Genomic DNA, 13712 nt, shown 5'->3' on the forward strand with positions numbered 1-13712 from the left:
CATGAGTGTAAGTAAATGTGTCTAATTCTTCCAAAACTTTCAAGATTTTAATAATAGAAATTGCTTAATTTAAAAAATACACTTGACTATACAAGTGTCTAGGAATATGAGCATGAAACAACTGAAGAATAATTTTGTATGTAGTAATAATTATGTCAGGGTAAGGACCACCTTGAGATAATGTTTGTAAAAAGGAGTTGAGGCAGTTTAGCATAGTGAAAGGAGGCAAGGAGGCTGGCCTGACAGACAGCATGGCTGACAGACAACTTGGCAGACAGACAACACTGCTGCGAAACCCTGCAGAGACCTTGACCTTGACTTTGAGGTCCCTGTTGGGACTCTTTCCCGGGCCCAGGGGAGGCCCCAGATATTCCAAACAAGCCTTACCACTGGCACACACCATTGGTGGGGTAACCAAAAACAGCTGGGGGCCCTCCCCTAGCATTAGCAAGGGGAGGGATAATTAATAGCTTAAAAGGTGGCCACACAAGCCCAATCTCACTCTCTCTGCCTAGAGAAGCCTGCACCAAATCTCGGTGCATATTTCCATCCTTCTCTCCCATTTCTCAAGCAAGTTGTGTTCTTTTCCCCCATGTCTCTTTTTATTGGCCTAACTAAGCTGTCACGTTCTTAAATTCTTTTATGCAACATAGCCAAGAACTTAGAGGAATCCAACACTTTCCTGGCTTCAGAATAGCAATTAATAATTTAAGCAATTAGAAACTGTTTTATAAAGAAGAACAGGGACTTTATGAAAACTCTATATCTGTTTTTAAGAAAGTACGTATGCACACACATACAATTGGTAGGAACTGTAAAATGTGTGAATACAAATCCAAATGGAAGCAGTTGGATTCTTAGCAATACACACTAATAAATGAGGGCAAGATTTCAAAAAGATGCCTACAGCCCCTGTGAGGCTGCGGACCCCGAGCGGCAGCTGCAGGTCCAGGCGCCATGGGTGCCAAGCAGCTGGCCGCTTCAATGCTCTGCAGCCCGAGCGCACCCAGTGAGGTCCTGGCCCCGGGGCGCTTGCTCAGATAAATTTTTCCATAACCTTATGGAGAGAAAGAGCTTAGAGACACAGCTTGATTACATTTGTTATATTTCTGTTGGAGAAAAGGGGGTGCTCACTGGGACATGGAGACTGATGGCAGGCAGAAGGTTTATTGGGAAGCTCTCCCAAAGGAGGGGGTCTGAAGAGAGACTTCAGCCCACTTCTGGAAAGGGGGAATTTGAATTTATACATACATTTCTAGTAGGGAAATGATAGTGGGAGAGGGTCGAGGGTCCGAGTGAGGTGCAGGGACCAATAGGAAGCCCTAGAGGTGAAAATTTTCTCTTGTATGGCTAGAGGGTGGTGGGTTAGGGAGTTAAGTTTTCTTGGAATGCTAGAGAAACAGGTGTTGCTTTAATCTGCAGGGAATTAAGGTTTTTATCTCACTTTACTCCCGTCTCCACGTGGTTTCTTTGTTCAACCTTTGGGGAAGTGCCAAGCTTTCAGACACATAGGCTGGTGTGGGGGGAGTTGCCTTTCTTGAATGCATGTCACGGAGAACTGAGTCACAGCTTGTTAATTATTGTAAACCTAGTGAGAGGGAAACTCTAACAATTTCTTTCTCTGATGGGCTTGCATAAAAATGAAACTCTGGATTGCCTGATTAGTCTGAGTGGGGCAGTCGAGCTCAGGCATCTTTCCAACAACCTGGAGACTCTCCTCAAGTGGGACTTCCACATACTTCTTCCCCTGGAGTTCAGTTTTTATGTGTTAAAATGACTTGATCCTCAGACTTTACTCACATGCTGTCTCTTATCTAAACAGTGGAATAAGGTGATAAGTGCCTGTACAGAGGTGTGGCAGACCACATGTAAAAATTTGGGCTGGCAGATAGATGATTCTGTTCAAGACACTTTCCACTGGAAGAAGGTTATTTGAAGGCATTTTGAGAATGAAACAATTGGAGAACCATGAAGCATTTGAGACCTCTTCATTAATTGTACACAGTGCCAACGTGTATGCTCTGTATTATAAAGATGGACTTCTCTCTAGAGAGTCAGATGACTTGTCTGCAAAGTTGTGGGATGTGAGCACAGGACAGTGCATTTATGGCATCCAGACCCACATTTGTGCAGCGGTAAAATTTGATGAGCTGAAGCTTGTAACAGGCACCTTTGACAACACTGTTGCCTGCTGGGAATGTGAGTGTGGACTTGATCTGTTGGGACATGCCAGAAGACACTCACTGGGCACATGGAATGGGCCACCAAGGTGGTTTTGCAGAAGTGTAAAGTCAAGTCTCTCTTGCATAGTCCTGGAGACTACATCTTCTTAAGTGCAGACAAATATGAGATTAAGATTTAGCCAACTGGGAGAGAAATCAACTGCAAGTGCTTAAAAACATTGTCTGTCTCTGAAGATAGAAGTATCTGTCTGCAGCCAAGACTTCATTTTGATGGCAAATACATCATCTGTAGTTTGGCACTAGGTCTCTATCTGTGGGTCTTTGTCAGTTGTGATATTCTCAGGGTCATCAAAACTCCTGAGATAGCAAACTTGGCCTTGCTTGGCTTTGGAGATATCTTTGCCCTGCTGTTTGACAACCACTATCCGTACATCATGGAGACAGTCTGATTAGTCACTGGCCTCTGACAGTGTACAAGACAGTGTACAAGAGAGGTTCAAGCTTCCTGGCAGGCAAAGCATCCTGGCTGAATGGACTGGATAGGCACAATGATACGAGCTTGATCTTTGCCACCAGCATGTCTGACCACAGTATTCACCTGGTGTTGTGGAAGGATCACGGCTGATGCCATGAGCCACCACCACTGACTGACTTTGGGTGCCTGGGTTATGGGTTTTTGAGTGCAACTTCTATGGCAGCTGACTGCATGAACCAAAGTTGTTACCTAATATATCATCACATGGTGCACAATCATTTATCTATGTTTGCCAGGGGGCCAGTGCTTGGAGCAGGGGAGGGCTTGTTTTATTGACCTACCATTCAGCATCCTAGTTGGGTACACCATTGACTTCATTTGTACTTAGTTATGTTGGTCAGCATAAGAGGATGCATTTTGTGTTTTTCTTGACTGAAATCTTGGTATTAGTAAAGAAAGTTAATGATTAAAAAAAAAATGCCTACAGCAGACTAACAGCATATTAACCACATGATCAAGTAGGATTTATCCCAGGAGTACAAAGGTGATTCAACAAAAGAAAATCAATCCATGTAATGCACCACATTAATAGAATGAAAAGGAAAAAAACAAATGATCAACTCGATTGATACAGAAAAGGCATTTTACAAAATAAAGCACCCTTTCTTGAAAAAATAAAAGCAACCAGAAAACTAAGAATAGAAGGGAATTTCTTCAACATGATAAAGGGCATATATGAAAAACCCACAGCTAACATACTCAGTGGTGAAAACTTTCCCCCCAAGATCAGGAGCGAAACAAGGACACCCACTTTCACCACTGCTATTTGACATTATATTAGAAGTTCTAGCCAGAGAAATTAGGCAAGGAAAGAAATAAAAGGTATCCAAATTGGAAAGGAAGAAATAAAACTACCCCTATTCACAGATGACATGATCTTTAATATTACAAATACCAAAGGATCTACAGGAAAGACACTAGAGCTGATGAACAAATTAAGCGAAGTGATGGGGTCCAAGATCAACACACAAAAATCAGCGGTGTTGCTATACACCAGAGTGAACAAATCACAAAAGAAATTAAAAAAACAATTCTACCTACAATAGCAATGAAAAAAGTAAAATATAAGAATAAAGGAATAACTTTAACTGAGGATACAAAGAAATTGTACATGGAAAACTGTAAATCATTACTGAAGAAACTAAAGAAAATCTTAAATGAAAAGATATTGTGTGCTCATGGACTGGAAAAATTCATATCATCAAGATGTCAATACTATCCAAAGTGACTTGCAGTTCCAACACAATCCCAATCAAAACTCCAATAGTCTTCTTTGCAGAAATGGAAAAACCAATCATCAAATTCATATGAAGGGCTGAGGAAACCTGAATAATCTAAACCATCTTGAAAAAGAAGAACAAAGCTGGAACACTTATACTTCCCAATTTTAAAACTTATTACAGGGACCTGAATCTCTGGACTGTCCATGTGATAGCCAGTCCCTGAGCCTCAACAGACTTGCAACTCCTGCACTCTGGTTTATTGGACTTACCCCAGCCAGCTAACAGGGAGGTGAAGAAGGTCAACCACCACACCAGGGAGCTAAGAGTGCCTACAACTGCAAACAGGAGAATTGCATCCATCATCCAAGTGAAATCAAAGCACCCTCTTGATACAGAGGTGGGGTGGACAGAACCATCCCAGGGTCCACAGAATGGAGGAATAGAGTATAGATTAGAGTGAACTTACTGATACTCTATTCTGGAACTAATGTTATTAGTAATGGAAGTAAATGTAGCACTGAGATGGAGAAAGTGGCCATGGTAGCTGCTGAGGGTGGGAATAGGAAGAAGAGATGTGATGTGTGGGCATTTTCAGGACTTAGAGGTGTCCTGGGTGGTACTGCAGGGACAGTTTCTGGACATTGTATGTCCTCCTATGGCCCACTGGGTGGCTTGGGGAGAGTGTAAACTGTAATGTGGACCATTGACCATGAGGTGTAGCAGTGCTCAGAGATGTATTCACCAAGTGCAATGACTGTCCCATGATGATAAAGGAGGTTGTGGTTATGGGAGGAGTGGGTGAGGGAGGTGGGGGGTATATGGGGACCTCATATTTTTTAACGTAACATTAAAAATAAATTAATTAATTTTTAAAAACCACTTATAACAAAGATAGTTATCAGACCATTGTGATACTGGCACAAGGACAGCCATATAGAACAAACAGGCACATCTATGGCCCTGATTTGTTGTGCCTTTCATTATGTTTTCCTCATTGTGTCTCTTGTTGAGTCATCTTGTTGCATCAGCTTGCCACACAAACCTGTCATGTCAGCTCACTGTCTTGCTCGCCTTCTTTAGGAGGCACTGGGAACCAAATCCTGGACCTCCCATGTGGTAGGAGGGAGCTCAAGCACCTGAGCCATATACGCTTCCCAGAACCCTGTACATTTTAAGCATTAACTTCCCCCATTCCCTATCTCCATCCCATCCCATGGTAACCTGTGTTCCAGATTCTAACTCTAGGCATTTGCTTATTCTAGCTATTTCAAATAGGTGAAATCACACAATATTTGTCCTTTTGTGTATGGTTTATTTCATTCAACAGGATGTCTTCAAGATTCATCCATGTTGTTGCATGTATCAGGGCTTCATTACTTTTTACTGCTGAATAATATACAATTGTATGCATATGCCATATTTTGTTTATCCATTCATTCATTTTTGGACACTTGGATTGCTTTCATCTTTTGGCAATTGTGACTAATGCCTCTATGAACATCATTGTGCAAATATATATTCTATATGTCTCTTTTCGATTCTTTTTGGGATTGCCAAAAAGAAACCATTGTCATATGGTAGTTTCATACTTAAGAACTGCAAAACTGTCTTCCTCAGTGGCTGCTCCATTTTACATTGTCACCAGCAATGAATGAGTGTTCCTATTTCTTTGTATCCTCTCTAACACTTGTTATTTTCCATTTTTAATAGCAGTCATTCTAATGGGTGTGAAATAATACCTCATTGCTCTTTTGATTTGTACTTCCCTGATGGCTAATGATGTTAAACATCTTTTCATGTGTTTTCTGATCATTTGCATATCTTCTTTGGAGAGAAGTCTATTCTATAAAGTCTTTTGCCCATTCTTTAATTAGATTGTTTGTCTTTTTGTTGCTACGTTGAAGGCTTTCTTTAAAGAAGAATTGATTGACAAGAGTGTCAAGTCCACTCAAGAGAGAAAGAATAGTCTCTTCAACAAATAGTTGAACACTGGATATCCACATGCAAAAGAATGAAAATAGACCCCTACCTCACAACATATACAAAAATTAAGTCAAAATAGATCAAAAACCTAATATAAGAGCTAAAACCATAAAACTCTTGGAAGAAAACATGGGAAAATATCTTCAGGTTCTTGTATTAAGCAGTGGTTATTTATACCAAAAAATGAGCAACAAAAGAAAAAATAGATAAATTGGACAAAATAATATTTAAAACTTTTGCATGTAAAAGGACATTATCAAGAAAGTGAAAAGAAAACCAACAGGATGGTGGAAAATATTTGGAAACAATTTATCCGATAAGGGTTTAATATATAAAGAACTCCTACAACTCAGCAACAAAAAGACAAACACCCCAATTTTAAAATGGGCAAAAGACTTGAATAGACATCTCTCCAAGGAAGATACACAAATGGCCAATAAGCACAGAAAAAGATGTTTAGCATTATTAGCTATCAGGGAAATGCAAATCAAAACCATAGTGAGATACTACGCCACAATCACTAGAAAGACTATCATCAAAAAAACAACAGAAATATGTGTTGGCAGAGACATAAAGATATAGGAACACATACATTGTTGGTGGGAATGTAAAATGATGCAACTACTGTGGAAAACAGTTTGGCAGTTCTTCAAAAAGTTAAACAGAATTACCATATAACCCAGCAATCCCACTTCAAGGTATGTACCCAAAATAATTGAAAGCAAGGGCTTGGACATATATCTGTACACCAATGTTCATAGCAGCATTATTTGCAATAGTCAAAAAGTGGAAGCAACCCAAGTGTCTATCAACAGATGAATGGACAAACAAAATGTGATATATCATGCAATGGAATATTAACTAACCATAAAAAGAGATGAAGCGCTGGTATATGCAATAACATGGATGAATCTCGAAGACATCATGTTGAGTTAAATAAGCCAGGTACAAAAGCACAGATATTGTATGATTTCTAGAATAGCAGATTCATAGAGATAGAGACAGAAAGTAGAGTACAGTATACCAGGGCTGGGTTAAAGGACAGCAAGAAGTCAAATGCATACTCAGTGCAGAGTATTTGTTTGGGGTGATGGAAAAGTTGTGGTAATGAATGATGGTGACGGAAGCACAAAATTGCGAATGAAATTAATGGCACCGAATTATATGCCTGAGCATAGTTAAAATGAGAAGTGTTACGTTGTTTATGTTGCCACAATTAAAAAAAAAAAAAAGCTGCCCAACAAAATGGGTAATGGGAAAGATCTAGTTCTTAATTTTGGAGCTGGTTGCATGGGAATGTATATTTGTGGAAATTTATCTAACTCTTTCCTTAAGATCTATATGTTTACTCCATGTAAAATACATCTCAAAAACTACAGTGGAAAGCTGCAAAATTGGGTATGAGCAGACATGCTCTATGACTTGCTGTGAGCTTCAGCAAGTTACGTAGCCTTAGTTTTCTCATTCGAAAAATAAGGGGAAAGGAATAAATGATCTGTAAATTCCTATCAGCTTTTGCATCTAATTGACAATTCTTTTAAGTAGCAATTAACTTATGGAAATTAGTAACGTGATTTAGGATTTTCACAATTTTAACTTAAAAGGTTTCAATTACATTAATACTTGAATACGCTTTCGTTATTAAAAGAAATTCTGATGATACAGATAAAAAAAAACAAAAGTTCTTCCTGGCCCCCCTCCCACAGTCCTAGAGAGGCCCTATCTTGCCGGGTTTCAGTGTATTGTTCTAGGCAGTTTATGTTGCCAGGAGGCAGTAGAGCCCAGTGGCTGAGCGTGAGACTGGAGTAATGCTGTGCAGGCCATAAACCAGCACCACCAACTAACCAGCAGAGGAACCTGGCGAGGTCTCCCAACCACCCTACTTCAATTTCCCCATCGGAAAACCAGAACAGTAATGACAACCACTCCTCACAGCACTGTGACCATAAAACACCCAGAACAGATCCTGGCACCCAGAAAGTATCAGTTATTACTGGTGAACTTTTAACTATTTCATAATAAGATATCTACACTTGTTTCTTCCGATACAGTTCAAGTATGAGCAAAACTCAAACAAGTCACTCAGCGCACAGCGTTAAATACAAAGGTATTCAAGAAAACAGATCTCCGATCTTGGAATATATAATGGTTGATCTTGAGCTGAGAGCATCCTTAGATATCAGCCAGTACCCTCTATATGAGGCAAATCAGTCCCATCCCATCCAAGTTCTGCTACTAATATTTCCTATTTATTTTTTAATGTAGGAAGTATTAAATAAGTGGGAGAGGGAGAGGAAGAAAATTCAAGAGTCTCAAGTCTGTAGATCTGTCCCATGACTGAACGTCACCGAGCAGTTGACGGTCTCCAGGGACCCGAGAGCAGCAGGGAACATGTGTCACAGCACACAGTCTGATGACTGGCTGCACTTTGTATCTAGGCCATGGGAGGGGGTCCTGTGTGCTTGCTCTATTATTTGTTATTCATTCTCTAAAAGATTGTCATTTCTTAATACAAAATACTTAATGAAGCAGGGGGAAGAAAGCCCGCCTGGTTAGATTTGGATTTGTTTATTTCAGTGACACAGTAAGAAATGGAGACTAAAGTTTCAACTGAGGGAGAATAAATTACCACATTTTTTTCCATTAGAGTCCAATCAATTGTTCACCTTTACACACAGTGATAACAGCCTGTGCCAAAGGTTCTTCATTCTGTCTACCTGAAAGACTTGTAACTGATAGCCACTCTGTCCACAGGTCAAAGTTGTAAGGAACAAAAATATGAGGGCCCAACTCTGCTGCTGGTGTGGGCAGTTCCTGGCTCCACTCTGGGACGCACGCTCTCTCTGCCGGGTGAGCTCCATGTTGGCTGGTGGTCTGTTTGCTCCCATGACAACCCACCCTGCAGAGAGCACACGCATATAGTGCACTGCTGGAAAGGAGAGAGACAAAGAGGGCAGAGAGAAAGAACCAACCTTGCCCTTTAACCAGACCCAAGCGTGTTTCCCTGGCACTCTTGGCCGAGCGCCATACCAACACGTTCCCAAGAGCAATGGTTGGCCTTAGGTAGCAGATTGAACTATGGCCTGTGTGGTGTGATTTTATATGTCTCTCTCCCTCAGATTGCCTCTCACTTTCCTTTAAAATGGGCTGATATCCAGTATTTGATACTTATTCCTCTAGTTTAATAAGCATTGTCTCAAAATGTCAGTGTCCTTGGGACAGTTTGTTAATGCAGTGGCAGTCATCCCCACTCTCACCTGAGTTAGTCTGATCCATTCCATTCGCCTTGCTGACTGACTGAGGTCACCAAATAGAGGATGGCAGCTGTTGGGTTATGCTTTACTGTTGGTTTTTTTTAGCATTTATTTATTTTTTATTATATATTTTTGAAGATACATTAACCACAAAAAATGTTACATTAAAAATTTAAGAAATGGGAAGCAGACGTGGCTCAACTGACAGAGCATCTGTCTACCATATGGAGGGTCCAGGGTTCGATCCCCAGGGCCTCCTGACCCGAGCGGTGAGCTGACCCAGGCTCAGTGCTGCTGCACACAAGGAGTGCTGTGCCATGGAGGGGCGCCCCTATGCGGGGGCGCCCCACATGCAAGGAGTGTGCCCACAAGGAGAGTCGCCCTGAGTGAAAAAAGCACAGCCCACCCAGGAGTGGCACCACACATATGGAGAGCTGATGCAACAAGATGACGCAACAAAAAGAGACACAGATGCCTAGTGCTGCCTGATAATGCAAGCAGACACAGAACACACAGCAAATGGACACAGAGAGCAGACAACTGGGGGGAATGGGAGGGAAATAATTTTTTTAAAATTTTAAATATATATATATATATATATATAAGAGGTTCCCACATACCCCACACCCCACCCCACCCCTCTGCTCCCACATCAACAACCTCTTTCTCATTGTGATACATCCATTGCATCTGGTGAATACATTTTGGAGCACTGCTGCACCTTATGGATTATAGCTCACATTGCAGTTTATATTCTCCCCCAGTACATTCAGTGGGTTATGGCAGGATATCTAATGTCCAGCATCTGTCCCTGTAATATCATTTAGGACAATTCCAAGTCCCGAAAATGCCCCCATATCTCATCTCTTCTTCTCTCTCCCTGCCCTTACAAACTACTGTGACCATTTTCTCCACATCAGTGCTACTGTTGTTATTTTATCTTTTGACTCAAGAGAACTTCAAAGGGAGGGTGGGGTGACTTTGGAGCATAGGGCATTTCCATGGCAGGGCAGACAGAGGAAGAAAGAAGGCCGACTGTCAGAGGACAGCAGGGGGACCTGATCACCTGGAGCAAGGTGCAGCAAGGAAGTAAGCCTGAACCCATAATAAGCCCATCACTTCCCAACTTTGGCAACAGCGTATTGGCACCAGCTTTCTTCAGGGAATATCACTCCAGATCCAAGCAACAACTTCGAGTTGCATAAACTCTCCTTAGCTTTCAAATTAATACTATAGTGATTAATAAGGGAGCAATTTTTCAATGCATAAACTGAATTTAAAATAACCTAGTAAGCACATGAACCAAAAGCATAAGAAAAAAATTAAAATAAAATACAGAGCAACATCATCATGTACATAATGGTAATTTAAGTGAGGAATGGAATGCCAAAGTTGAAAGCGATGCACAGAAAATACTTCCATCTATATTTTTCTCTATCTTCACTGAGGCAAAATAAGGCTGTCATAGTCTTGCAGATGATGGCCTTGGGTGGGGAAGATTATCTTCCCACGTTACACTGCTGTCCTGTGCTACTTTTCCTACAGCGACTGCCACAGCCAGAGCCGGAGTGAAAGACGACAGGACCTGCACAGCCATAGGATTCCCATGGATGGGACTGCTGGCCACTTCTCCTTCAAAGCCGGCTAGCATGTATGTGAGTGAACAGCTGTGGCCTGACTTCAAATAAACTACTGTCCCCTGATCTGCCCGGATTGTAAAAATTACCTGGGATCCCTATTTAAACTATATTCCTAGGCCCTCCCTCAAAATTCTGATTCAGTCAGTCTGGAAAGAGCCCAGGAAACTGTGTGAAAATACCAGCCAGCACTGCAGGCAATTTTTGTAATCAGACAAGTTTTAGAAATTTCAAGATAAGAATTCGTCCACCATTTCTGGAAGAAAATTAGGAAGAGGGAAGGCCACGGGGAGTTGTTTCTCCCCTGAGTTTGGGAATGTGCACCACTGCCCCTCTGGAAGATAAAGTAGACCCAATCCATTGCCTATCCTGAGTTGAGAACTTTCCATAATGTCAAAGGGACACAGGAACCCAAGATAAAGAAGGAATTCAGCTCTTAGATGTGAAGACTTGTTAATACCCTCAAACTCACACATTGGAAATATACAATGAAAATCTAGTGTAACATGTCGCATGGTATTCCTCAATCTGCTGATGGTCAAGACATAGCCCACCACCACCACCAAAGTAAAAAAGGTGTGTCTCAATCCTATGGTGTTGTAGCCAGAGTTCTGAGATGATAAACTGAGGTTGGTTAATGCAGCAAGTTCAAATATGGGTACCACTAAGAGCTAGTTTGAAGTGCAATCCTCAAATGGAACACAACTTTTCACAAGAATTCCTCTACCACATTAATGCATTTGGACCCCCGTCCAGCAGCCTCACAAATACATGGCTAAAGCCTGGCAGGGAGCACAGGGGAATAAAAACAGTAAATTTGTAGATTAGAAGTGATTATAAATGTAGGATTATAAATGGAGCTTTTTTATATGTATTTCCTTTATTGTTACTTTAATATGGCTGTGATAAATAAAGAATTAACAAATTTTAATGGACTTCTTGCTATTCACTCATCACTGTTTTGTCAAAAAGCAAATGAAAAGATATCTTAAAGACAACTGAGTCAATTTGGTAATGTTTCCATTAATGAAGATGTTATATTCTGCCAACATATTTCTTTGTTCTAATCTTCATTATCAGACACAAAAACAATATGAGACATTGAGAGTCATGTACCAATTCTAGAAAAAGTAATTTTATGAAAATAGAATTATTCTATGAAAATAAAATTAAATGTTTATTAAAATAGCACTGGAAAACATAAAATATGCAACAGAAAGTCTCTAAGCAGAAGGAAATGAGAGAATGAAGTTGAGGAGGTTAGGAAGCAAGAGAAGAAAGAGGGTAGGACCTACTGGATGGGAATTTATTGCTCCCAGGGGACCCAGTCTTTGCGGCCACCTTCGCTCCCGAGGCTCTGAAACTCAGCTGTCTAGTCCCAGGCACCTTCTCAGCAGGAGAATGGGGCTCTCTGGAAATGAACAGTTGGAGCCATCCCAACTGGGCTTCATGATCCATTCATGTTTTGATAGAGGGAGAAGGAAAAATGAGTGCCTCAAGCGGGCCTGGGAGAATGGTCCCAAAGAGACTCAAGGCTCCCAAAAGAAGAATCAAGGGGGCCAACTGACATCAGAGGGAGGGGCTAGAAACCAGCCCTGAAAAGATGGAGAGTCATGGCCAAGGGAGGGAAGTGGCAGAGAAAGGAAAAGAAACCAGGAGGACGGCGGTCTTGCTGGTTTGCCCTGTGTACAGACAGAACGATGCTGCTGCCCCAGGGCTCCTGACGAGGCTGTTCTGGGCAGGCTTGCTGAGCTCCTGCTGCCCTGCCCTGCACGCCTTCTGAGGACTGCCTTGTTTGACCACAGCTAACTAAGGGATCTTGGCTCCCAGAGGATACTAGAGGAGATACAACCGGGTGCAAAAGAAAGGCAGCTGCTCGGGTCCAGGCCAATAGGAAAAACTGAACTTACACATTCCTCCCATCGTTTACAAATGTGGTATTTGGAATTTGGACTGAAGTCCAAGATGACTTTTTTCTTCCACTTGACTTTCCAAAGGATAGCAGGGGTCCTAGATAACAACTTTCAAGGTGCTTTAATGCTGCTATACATTGTAAAATAATAACTCCTGTGCCTTGAGTGCTTCTATTGTGCTAAGTCTGTGTAAATATTCTAAGTGCTTCATCTCATCCAATTCTAATAACTAACTGAAGTTGATATTCTCACTGCATCTTACTCTTGAGGAAACTGAGGCTTAGAGAGTTCAGAAGTGGCAGGGCCAGATTTTGAATCCTCTGACTCCAGAGCCTATTTGCTCAGCCACTAAGCCTTCCTAAGCCCCATCGATGTGACTTAAACAGAATGCTCTGGGATTATCTCCTCCAAGAAACCAGTCTGCCATCTCCACCCCACCCTCTCTGCTCCAATTGCCTTCCTGTCCTTTGTGTTTTCATAGCTCTTTATCAAAGCCTGCACATTCCTTGAAAGCAATGTGTGCAGCTTATCTTTATAACCCCAGCACCACCAGGGTGACTGGCAGAGAGTATAAGAGCTTACGGAATCCTGAAATAAGAGCTATGTAGGGAAGATGCCAGAATTAAACATTTATTCTTCTTATGTAGACTCTAATGGTATATATTTATACTTTTGTTTTATATAATTTGCATTACTATAATTATTCTTTTTTAAAATATAATATTGATAGTTGATATAATTCATTGATGCCATTTTCAAGTAATTCGGTCAGAGCTTGTTGGCTGTAGTAGATAACTGTAACATTGAAGGCCTCAACTGTGACCAAATGAATGCATAAAAAGGAAATAGAAACTGTACTTTAAATAAAATGCAACCAAATGATAATTGTTGAAAAAGCTTACAGGTCAGATGTAACTAACCATAATGAATATTTTGAGACTTCCCAGTTAAATAGTCAATCCTCCCATTCTCCTAAAAGAAAAC

At 41.1% G+C, this 13712-nt stretch overlaps 1 pseudogene; it reads left to right on the forward strand.

Moving 5' to 3' along the window:
* Positions 1-1949: 1949 nt before the first annotated feature.
* Positions 1950-2808, forward strand: LOC101427921 (F-box/WD repeat-containing protein 2-like; annotated as a pseudogene).
* The last annotated feature ends 10904 nt before the right edge of the window (positions 2809-13712 follow it).

The sequence above is a fragment of the Dasypus novemcinctus genome, chromosome 1, assembly GCF_030445035.2.
Source record: "Dasypus novemcinctus isolate mDasNov1 chromosome 1, mDasNov1.1.hap2, whole genome shotgun sequence".
NCBI classification, from domain to species: domain Eukaryota; kingdom Metazoa; phylum Chordata; class Mammalia; order Cingulata; family Dasypodidae; genus Dasypus; species Dasypus novemcinctus.